Raw genomic sequence first — 12,577 nt, forward strand, 5'->3', positions numbered from 1 at the left:
GGACTGTTCACTTTTCTGACCACAACTTGTGTACGCCATGGTTATATACCCTTCGGCGATGTTTTCAGGAATCATCTCGTGTGTTTAGAACGTACTGGTAAATCGTGAGTGATCTAGTACGCCTAGAACGTTCTGCTGGAAGGATCAGTCTAGAGAGGTATCGAAAGAATTTAGGTCAGCAGTTTATGGGGCACATAAAGGGGTACACACATTAGAGTTGGCGTACATGGGAAGGCTTTACCGCTCTCCTGGATACTGATTTACGGTCCATCGACACAGATAATTGATACCAACAGCCATGATATAATAGTTGTGATTTGTTTTTAAATCTCTAAAATAGTTTTTTCATTTCGATATTTTAAATAACAATTAATCAGGCACTATAAAATCCTTACTGAATATGGATACAAAACTTCTTACTTAGTATGTATTTTTCAGTTAACTTCGATGAAATGACAGAAATGAATTATATCAAAGCGGAAAAGAACAACAATGTGGTTGAAAAGAATCCTTACACCGATAGGAAAGATTGTTGTCTTAATATTGATATTTAGTTGAAAACCACATGTTTAAAAAGATTATTGACACGTTGACAACTAATATAAAATCTTTGATCGATATCATCTTTGGTAACTGATTTCAACAATACACCTGTTTTGATTTATGGGCCATAGTTACAGATAAAACCTATACAAAGTCCTTTGATTCATTATCAAATCATCAATATGACACCCAAATATCACAATGAGAACACATGATTTTTTTTCAGGAATGGCACAATAAAGGATTATAATTTGTATTTGATTTTTATATGAAAACAATATCTTTTGTTTTCGATGAAAATAATTATTATAGACTCAAATTATCTTACATACAATATAAATGTATCGGAATGTGGAAAATCGATAAAAAAAACAAAAACAAAAACAAACTGAGCGATGAAAAGAAGTTTAAATCTAATTATGTAGTGAATGTCCCAAGTATCCCACATCACATTAATATAATTGTTCAAAAGAAAACGGGATACAGTTACATGTATAACATTTCAGATTGTACATTTTTTTGAATAAATAAAAAAACACAGCTGAAGCTATACAGTATATAGAGTGCATATAAAAATGGTATAACAGACTGACAAAGTGATCATAAATCACAGTATTACACCAATAAATACATACCTCAAATATATCATAAATCACAGTATCGTACCCATAAATACATACCTCAAATATATCATAATTCACAGTATTACACCAATAAATACATACCTCAAATATATCATAAATCACAGTATCGTACCCATAAATACATACATCAAAAATATCATAAATCACAGTATTACACCAATAAATACATACCTCAAATATATCATAAATCACAGTATCGTACCCATAAATACATACATCAAAAATATCATAAATCACAGTATTACACCAATAAATACATACCTCAAATATATCATAAATCACAGTATTACACCAATAAATACATACCTCAAATATATCATAAATCACAGTATTACACCAATAAATACATACCTCAAATATATCATAAATCACAGTATCGTACCCATAAATACATACATCAAAAATATCATAAATCACAGTATCGTACCCATAAATACATACCTCAAATATATCATAAATCACAGTATTACACCAATAAATACATACCTCAAATATATCATAAATCACAGTATCGTACCCATAAATACATACATCAAAAATATCATAAATCACAGTATCACACCCATAAATACATACCTCAAATATATCATAATTCACAGTATCACACCCATAAATACATACCTCAAAAATACCATAATTCACAATATCACACCCATAAATACATACCTCAAATATATCATAATTCACAGTATCACACCCATAAATACATACCTCAAAAATGCCATAATTCACAATATCACACCCATAAATACATATCTCAAATAACTGTATATCATAATTCACAGTATCACACCCATAAATACATACCTCAAAAATATCATAATTCACGGTAGCATACCCATAATTACATACCTCAAAAATATATCATAAATCACAGTATTACACCCATAATGCATACCTCAAATATATCATAATTCACAGTATCACACCCATAAATACATACATGTACCTCAAAAATATCATAAATCACAGTATCATACCCATAAATACATACCTCAAATATATCATAATTCACAGTATCACACCCATAAATACATACCTCAAAAATATCATAAATCACAGTATCACACCCATAAATACATACCTCAAAAATATCATAAACCACAGTATCATACCCATAAATACGTACCTCAAATATATCATAATTCACAATATCACACCCATAAATACATACCTCAAATATATCATAACTCACAGTATCACACCCATAAATACATACCTAAAAAATGTCATAAACCACAGTATCATACCCATAATACATACATCAAAAATGTCATAAACCACAGTATCATACCCATAAATACATACATCAAAAATATCGGTGCAACAAATTGAATAGTACAATTTATTCAAAATCGAGATAGAAACTACTGAGCTGAGCACATATTTTGGAATTGAAAAAATGTAAACCTTAAAATATATATTACATATATTTTTCACAAATACGCTATAAAATATTTGTCATACAGGAACATACAAAATTAAATTGAAAAAGAAAAGAAAAAAAATGTTTTGATGACAATTTCAACACAATATCGACGGAGTGGGTTCTACTTTTGATGAGTCTTGTTTTTAGCGCTAAAACCATAGGCAGCTATTGTCACCGCTTTTGAGAGATGAGCACGCAACGCGCTTTTTACCCCCGGTTGGTGTTTTGTAAAATTACTTGACTATTGTGATATCTATAATGGCAAATTTGCACAAATATTCAACACTGTAAGGTTTGTCATCATTCTGTTAACTTATTTTGCAATGAAAATATAATATAAAGATGAATTTTGAAGGAAAAGAAAACTAATGTTAGACTGAATAGCCTCTTACCTATAAAATATCCTTTAAATGACTAATGTCCCGGCTGGCTCAGTAGGTTGAGGCGAAGTGTTCCACCGTGGAGGCCGGTGTTCCATTTCCGGCAGCGATTTTTTTTTTTTTATAAACATATTTATTATAATTATATCTATCTATATTTTAAGAAAAGATATACATTCGCATGTGTGTTTACAGTTGATTTAATTCATATTTGCTCGGAATGTAAATGGTCATTTAACACAAACAACAGTAAGGCTAAGCTGTAGTATACAGTACGCTAAAGATAGATTTAGTACTATCTTTTCGTAGGTCATTTGCAAAATTAATTTTATAATAAATTTCAATATCTTAAATCAGTGCATTTATGATTGATGATTTTCTGATAATTTATAACTTTCATTATTATTACTTGTAATCAGAGACCTATATAATACACTCTCATATTTTTGAGGAATAAAGAATGATGATGATGAGCCGCTCGTCAATTTGACGCTTAAAATTTTGACTAACACTAGTGCTGCATGCAAGTTCTTTTGTGTTGTCCTATATACAGACTCACCAAAGTGTAGCTATGGTCAGTGACACTAATTGACCTCAAGGGGTTAATTACAAGAGTCAGCCAACCGTGAAACACTCCAACTGTCGCCAAATTGGGTCACAGGTGAATTCTCCAATTAACAACTTTACCTGAAGTGAAATTATGTTATTTACAACCTAGATATATTTGCTAAGAAACAGTATATTTCAATTGACTTAAGGATATTGGAACTGAACTGCAGCCATTCTCACACAAAAATCGGCAAAATCTCTCTCTTTTTTTTTCTCAAACGAAACTTATAAACATGAATTTTTATAAAAAAAGACAGAGACGTGTATATACTTATATACATATTATGACTGTAATAACTGTATGTTTAAAATGTTCTGAGTATAAAAGAAACACAGATATATTAAATAAATTCTTGTAAAAACTCTGTCGTCTATCTTCACCGGATATTGTTTTAATATTGATCCGAAATTGACTTTATGTATTTAAATTGGAATGTAACAATTTTTTAATCATATCTGCACCGTGTAAATTTTGAATTTTTATAGCCATCTAACATTTGGTGGTCTTACTCTAATTATTATATTAATTGCACAAGTACATATGTTTTAATGCAAAAGAAGTGTAACTAGATCTAGCTCAGTAGAGTTTTCTGATCCGATACAAAACGATAAATTATACTGTATCTTTAAACCTTCAGTCAAAGATGATTTACATCTAGTTAAAGTTATTATAAAGACAGTCTAAGGAAATTCTGGGTATATCTCGCAGGTGAAAAATGGAGGTCTATAGGTTAACACTCCCCACCCCTACCCCCTCCCCTCCTCTCCTCACCCCTGCTGATACAGGTGTGATACCCTTTGATTACCTGGACAGTTCAGGTATAGCCTCAGAAAATATTTCAATACACTGGCCGGTTAGAGATACACAGATATGTCAACTTATAAATCTTCCCAGGTGTGAGAAATTAATCTTCATATATGGTAGAAATTACTTCCATAACTGTGAATGTATAAGGTGACTTTAAGAGTAGGATGGAGTAATTTTTAGTTGAAATATGTTGAAAGTCGTATTGACCAGTAAATCTATATAACACACGCTATAATAGCAACAAAAATTAAATAAATATTTCATACAGAAATTAAATCTAAGTAGTCAATCATATATACTTCATAATCTTACTTATCAAGGTAAAGTAATAATACAAACTGGTAGTTCCGTTGCCTTTGTATAATTTATATAAAATACCACTTAAAACTGCAAATCACCATTCTACTGTGCCATGCACTCACTATTTCTTGCATATTATGTAATATGTATAACCATGGATAATATATTAAATCATTATCTTTTATTCTTATTTTGTATTATACAAGTTCATGTGGAATTTGCATGATGAGGATGTTGGAATTATAAAACGTGTAAAAAAGTTATAGTGTAACATATGTATATCAAAATAAGATGTTCTTAAAATTTAAATGATTTCAATACAGTAACCTTTGTGTTGATTATTGAATAATATACAGTTTATTAAAGTGTCTTTAATATTTCAATTTATGTCTTAATAATTATGCTATTTCAACAACATAGAGAACTATTGAATTAATATTCAACTCAGACGGAAATCGGGCTGTGAATCACGAATGATTAAAAAATAAACCCCTAAAATTTTACAAATGATACAGTTGTGCAATAAAGAACATATATTTGAGTCCATTCTCTGAAATTAATACCGATTAAGACCCCGTTTTTAGCCCACATTCTGATTTTTAGCCCACCATCACATATGTAGGTTGCCCTTGGTCCCTAGTTACAATGTATGAATATTTCATTTTGGGACCAGTCAGAAAACAACATGGCCGACAGGCAGCCATCTTGGATTTTGACGATATCTATCGTTAGCGATATTCAACCGGAATTGTCTTGTGTCATTTATGTTCACACACACACACACACACACACACACACACACACACACACATATACATAGTGAAAAAATAGTTTGTTTCCATGTGAAAGTAAGAATAAAGATATAATAATAAAAAAAAACCTCGACGACTGGCTTTCAAGCGCTTTCGCAGCTCTTGCTGCTCATCAGGAAAGTGTTTATTTTGAAAAGACAACTTAATGACGTAATAAATAATGTGACGTCACAATGGTATACATGTATATATATCTATAGTCCCCAGTACTTGATTCTCTAGCTATATACATACGATATATATAGTCCCCAGTGCTTGATTCTGTAGCTATATATATACGATATATATATATATATATTCTCCAGTACTTGATTCTGTAGTTATATACATACGATATATATATATAGTCTCCAGTACTTGATTCTGCAGCTATATACATACGATATATATATATATATATTCTCCAGTACTTGATTCTGTAGCTATATATATACGATATATATATATAGTCCCCAGTACTTGATTCTGTAGCTATATACATACGATATATATATATAGTCCCAGTACTTGATTCTGTAGCTATATACATACGATATATATATATAGTCCCAGTACTTGATTCTGTAGCTATATACATACGATATATATATATAGTCCCAGTACTTGATTCTGTAGCTATATACATACGATATATATATATATATTCTCCAGTACTTGATTCTGTAGCTATATATATACGATATATATATATAGTCCCCAGTACTTGATTCTGTAGCTACATTTGTATATACATACGATATATATATTCTCCAGTACTTAGTAAATAGAATGTCGCCCGTTAGGGCGACATGAAATATTTATCTGTCACCCAAATTGTATTCATATCGACTGTATACTACCATTTGGTAACAGTTCAATGCTTATACATGTATTTACATTCATAATGATTTTTTATTTACTGTAGGCAGAGACCTATATACTATATATAGGTCTCTGCTGTAGGTTATGACGCGTTTAAATTTGCCGCTTACTCTATCACTGACGTCATCAAGTTCAAATACCGGAACAGCCGAAATTTCCAGAAGGAATAATATAGTCCCTGATGACGTTATTAATAGCAAGCACATAAGATCGTTTTTGTACACATTTTGTGTATTTTTCATTTTATATACGTTTGTATGTATCGTCAAATTGTTCACAATTGCATAATTTCTGATTGTTTAAAATCGAAACCGTTTTTTTCTGCGCAATGATATAAGTTAACATTTAGAAGTGATGCGGCGTTGAACGGGCATTGCCCAGGACAAACTCGATTCCTCGGCAACACTTATGTTTCTATTGACTGGATTTACGTTATTTTAAGAAGAATATCAGCTCTTAAATTCTAAATGAAAGTCGTCTTGACAGTAGGGGAAAACGATTGCAAGGATATTTCGTTCGAAATAGATTCCAGTCTAACCGGTCAACTCAGTGTCGCTAACTTAGCAGACGATTTTGTAAGGTAGGCCTTTGACATCAGTGAATAACTACAAAACTAAAATCCAGTTGGCCTACACATACACAACCGGAAACCATGTTGATACTCCCGATATTTATACAATATTTTTTTTATAAATACTTTACTTTTATTGTTGTCGTGTCTTGCTTTTCTGAAAATTCGGAACGAGTCCCTGTGAGTGTGACGACATTGACAATTTGATCATATTTCGTATAGATCAAGAATGGCACTTACAGTTATTTCGTGTTGACTACATTTTTCTAATTATAAAATAATACTCTCATAACTTGTGACGTTGCTTTATTTTTCGTTGTGGTTTCTGTAAATAAATGCTAGCATTCCAAAGCTCTCTAAACCGAAAGTAACTGGCGGCCATTGTTTAACCTACAACACCTGGAGCTGTATTCATACACTGACCGAATCACTGTAAATTTTAGTATACAGTCTCATGAATACAATTTGGTTTACTAACGACATATAGACAAATGCAACACAGAATGTAAATATACGATATATATATAATCCCCAGTACTTGATTCTGTAGCTATATACATACGATATATATATATATATTCTCCAGTACTTGATTCTGTAGCTATATACATACGATATATATATATATATATCTAGTCCCCAGTATTTGATTCTGTAGCTGTATACATACGATATATATATATAGTATCCAGTACTTGATTCTGTAGCTATATACATACGATATATATATAGTCCCCAGTACTTGATTCTGTAGCTATATACATACGATATATATATATTCTCCAATACTTGATTCTGTAGCTATATACATACGATATATATAGTATCCAGTACTTGATTCTGTAGCTATATACATACGATATATATATATAGTCTCCAGTACTTGATTCTGTAGCTATATACATACGATATATATATAGTCCCAGTACTTGATTCTGTAGCTATATACATACGATATATATATTCTCCAGTACTTGATTCTGTAGCTATATACATACGATATATATATAGTCCCAGTACTTGATTCTGTAGCTATATACATACGATATATATATATATATTCTCCAGTACTTGATTCTGTAGCTATATACATACGATATATATATATAGTCCCCAGTACTTGATTCTGTAGCTATATACATACGATATATATATATAGTCCCAGTACTTGATTCTGTAGCTATATACATACGATATATATATATATATTCTCCAGTACTTGATTCTGTAGCTATATACATACGATATATATATATATAGTTCCCAGTACTTGATTCTGTAGCTATATACATACGATATATATATATATATATATTCTCCAGTACTTGATTCTGTAGCTATATACATACGATATATATATATAGTCCCCAGTACTTGATTCTGTAGCTATATACATACGATATATATATATAGTCCCAGTACTTGATTCTGTAGCTATATACATACGATATATATATAGTCCCAGTACTTGATTCTGTAGCTATATACATACGATATATATATATTCTCCAGTACTTGATTCTGTAGCTATATACATACGATATATATATAGTCCAAGTACTTGATTCTGTAGCTATATACATACGATATATATATATAGTCTCCAGTACTTGATTCTGTAGCTATATACATACGATATATATATATAGTATCCAGTACTTGATTCTGTAGCTATATACATACGATATATATATATTCTCCAGTACTTGATTCTGTAGCTATATACATACGATATATATATAGTCCCCAGTACTTGATTCTGTAGCTATATACATACGATATATATATATATAGTCCCAGTACTTGATTCTGTAGCTATATACATACGATATATATATATAGTATCCAGTACTTGATTCTGTAGCTATATACATACGATATATATATATAGTCCCCAGTACTTGATTCTGTAGCTATATACATACGATATATATATATAGTCCCCAGTACTTGATTCTGTAGCTATATACATACGATATATATATTCTCCAGTACTTGATTCTGTAGTTATATACATACGATATATATATATATATAGTCCCCAGTACTTGATTCTGTAGCTATATATATACGATATATATATATAGTATCCAGTACTTGATTCTGTAGCTATATACATACGATATATATATTCTCCAGTACTTGATTCTGTAGCTATATACATACGATATATATATATAGTCCCAGTACTTGATTCTGTAGCTATATACATACGATATATATATATATAGTCCCAGTACTTGATTCTGTAGCTATATACATACGATATATATATATAGTCCCAGTACTTGATTCTGTAGTTATATACATACGATATATATATATAGTCCCCAGTACTTGATTCTGTAGCTATATACATACGATATATATATAGTCCCAGTACTTGATTCTGTAGTTATATACATACGATATATATATATAGTCCCAGTTCTTGATTCTGTAGCTATATACATACGATATATATATAGTCCCAGTACTTGATTCTGTAGCTATATACATACGATATATATAGTCTCCAGTGCTTGACTCTGTAGCTACATAGCTAGATATATATACGAATGATTGTTCTTGGCTGATTCATACTATTCAAGTCGGTAAGATGTTTTCTGTTCATCAAGAACACGTACAATTTAGAAATAAATAATAAATAATAGATAACTATATTTTCTTTAAACAGCAGTACCTTACCATGATTGTATATTGTATGGTGTTTAGATGTGATAACAGTTTTTGTAAATGTAATTTTGCCATGTTTATGTAGGTATGCTAATATTTCATTTAACCCTGTAAATATTATTGCTTACAATAATATAGTTATATATGTATATAAATCTAATTATTAAGCCATAAAAATCCAGTACTATAAAAATCAAATCTCTAGATAAATCAATGAGAATTAATAGGTGTTAAAATTTATACATAGTGGTTACATATTAAATATGCTAGATTAACTGATTAACTATAGTATCGTGGTATTTGTGGTGTCAAATACTGATTTATTGTTTTAGAATTTTAAATTAATTCATAGGGACGACATGAAAATACTAAGAGATTGATTGAAAATAATACATATGTGTACTGAGTCATCAGTGTATGCATGTGCAACGTAAACCGCTGACCTAAATTCTTTCGATACCTCTCTAGAATGATCCTTCCAGTAGAACTTTCTAGACGTACTAGATCATTCACGATTTACCAGTACGTTCTAAACACACGAGATGATTCCTGAAAACATCGGCGAAGGGTATATAACCATGGCGTACACAAGTTGTGGTCAGATTCAGAAAAGTGATCAGTCCTACACGGAATTAGCAGAGAGGAGATATTATAAATCTGTGTACAGTATACATACACAGCTTCAGGACATAGTAAACAGAATATATTTCTACTTTCGATTTGACACTTGAAGACGGACATGGCGAACTCACGTAAAGCTCCAGCTATTGGAATAGATCTAGGTACGACATATTCCTGTGTCGGAGTATTTCAACACGGAAAGGTGGAGATTATTGCCAACGATCAGGGCAACAGGACCACGCCTAGTTATGTGGCTTTCACAGACACGGAGAGACTGATTGGTGACGCAGCCAAGGGTCAAGTGGCTATGAACCCACAGAATACAGTGTTTGATGCAAAGCGACTTATTGGGCGTAAATACGATGACCAGAATGTCCATTCGGACATGAAGCATTGGCCATTTAAGGTCGTAAATAACGCTGGTAAACCAAAGATTCAGGTGGATTCCAATGGCGCCACCAAACAGTTTACACCAGAGGAGATTAGTTCCATGGTACTTACTAAAATGAAGGAGACGGCTGAAGCCTTCTTGGGTCAAAAGGTCAAGGATGCTGTGATCACTGTGCCAGCCTATTTTAATGACTCTCAGAGACAGGCGACAAAGGATGCTGGGATGATCGCTGGGCTTAACGTCCTCAGAATCGTCAACGAACCGACCGCTGCTGCTCTGGCCTATGGACTGGACAAGAATATGAAAGGAGAGAAAAATGTCCTCATCTTTGATCTCGGTGGAGGAACATTTGATGTGTCCATTCTAACTATCGATGAGGGGTCAATTTTCGAAGTGAGATCTACTGCTGGTGACACACACTTAGGTGGGGAAGATTTCGACAACAGGATAGTCAATCATTTTGTGCAAGAGTTCAAACGTAAATATGGTAGAGACTTGAGTCAAAACACCAGGGCATTGAGGAGACTACGTACTGCATGTGAACGTGCAAAGAGGACTCTGTCGAGCAGCAGTGAAGCAAGCGTTGAAATTGATTCTCTGTTTGAGGGAATAGACTTTTACAGTAAGCTCACGAGAGCCAGATTTGAGGATTTATGTGCCGACCTATTCCGTTCAACTCTAGAACCTGTGGAAAAGGCACTTCGCGATGCCAAAATGGACAAATCGAAAATCCACGAGATTGTCTTAGTTGGTGGATCTACACGTATACCAAAGATCCAAAAAATGTTGGAAGATTTCATGAACGGAAAACAGCTCAACAAGTCCATCAATCCTGACGAGGCAGTGGCGTACGGTGCTGCAGTTCAGGCCGCTGTGCTAAATGGCGACAGCAGTGACGTCATAAAGGACGTTCTTCTAGTTGACGTGGCCCCTCTGTCCCTCGGAATAGAAACAGCGGGAGGCGTGATGACGAAGCTGATCGAAAGGAATACTAGAATTCCAACCAAAACCTCACAGATATTTACCACGTATTCTGATAACCAGCCAGGCGTCAGTATTCAAGTGTTCGAGGGAGAACGAGTTATGACCAAGGACAATAACCAACTAGGAAGGTTTGAACTTAACGGTATCCCTCCAGCACCACGAGGTGTTCCACAGATCGAGGTCCAATTTGACATCGACGCTAATGGGATACTCAATGTGTCGGCCGAGGACAAAAGTACGGGGAAATCAAACAAAATCACCATCACCAACGACAAGGGACGTCTGAGTAAAGAGGACATTGAGGAAATGGTAGCTGATGCGGAAAAATACAAAGATGAGGACGAGAAACAAAGGAAAAGAGTTTCTGCCAGGAATGAGCTCGAGAACTATATTTTCAGTGTCAAACAAGCCATGGAAAATGTTGGAGACAAACTTTCGTCAGAGGAAAAATCAGCTGTCAGTCAAGGATGTGATGATAATCTGAAGTGGTTAGACAGTAACACAATGGCTGATGTGGAGGAATATGAATATAAACTAAAGGAATTCCAGAAACTGTGTTCACCTATAATGACCAAACTCCACGGAGGTTCCCCACAGGGATAATACCAGAGGGGCACCTCAAGGGAACTGTGGTCAGGAAACACGGGACGGTACAAGTACAGGTCCGACTGTGGAGGAAGTGTATTAAGGAATCAGTCATTAGCTGTAAGATTTATAGTTTCAGGGACATTTCATTATTTATGTTTGAGTAGTGATTCACCTAAACCATAGAAATACCTTGAATATGCATTGCTATTTCCAAGGTTTTGCTCTGATATTTGTCTCTGTTTTCTTAACTATATTAATTGATCATTATAATGAAATACAATGATAATTTCTTGCTTAAGCGTGTTGTTCCTGTGCCAAGAATTACTTTGTCATTATTAAGTTTAATTTGTTGACTTTTGT

General features: G+C 32.8%; 1 pseudogene; it reads left to right on the forward strand.

Moving 5' to 3' along the window:
• The first annotated feature begins 10,162 nt into the window (after nt 1-10,162).
• Nucleotides 10,163-12,577, forward strand: LOC117338029 (annotated as a pseudogene).

This window comes from Pecten maximus, chromosome 11 (genome assembly GCF_902652985.1).
Source record: "Pecten maximus chromosome 11, xPecMax1.1, whole genome shotgun sequence".
In the NCBI taxonomy this organism is placed as follows: domain Eukaryota; kingdom Metazoa; phylum Mollusca; class Bivalvia; order Pectinida; family Pectinidae; genus Pecten; species Pecten maximus.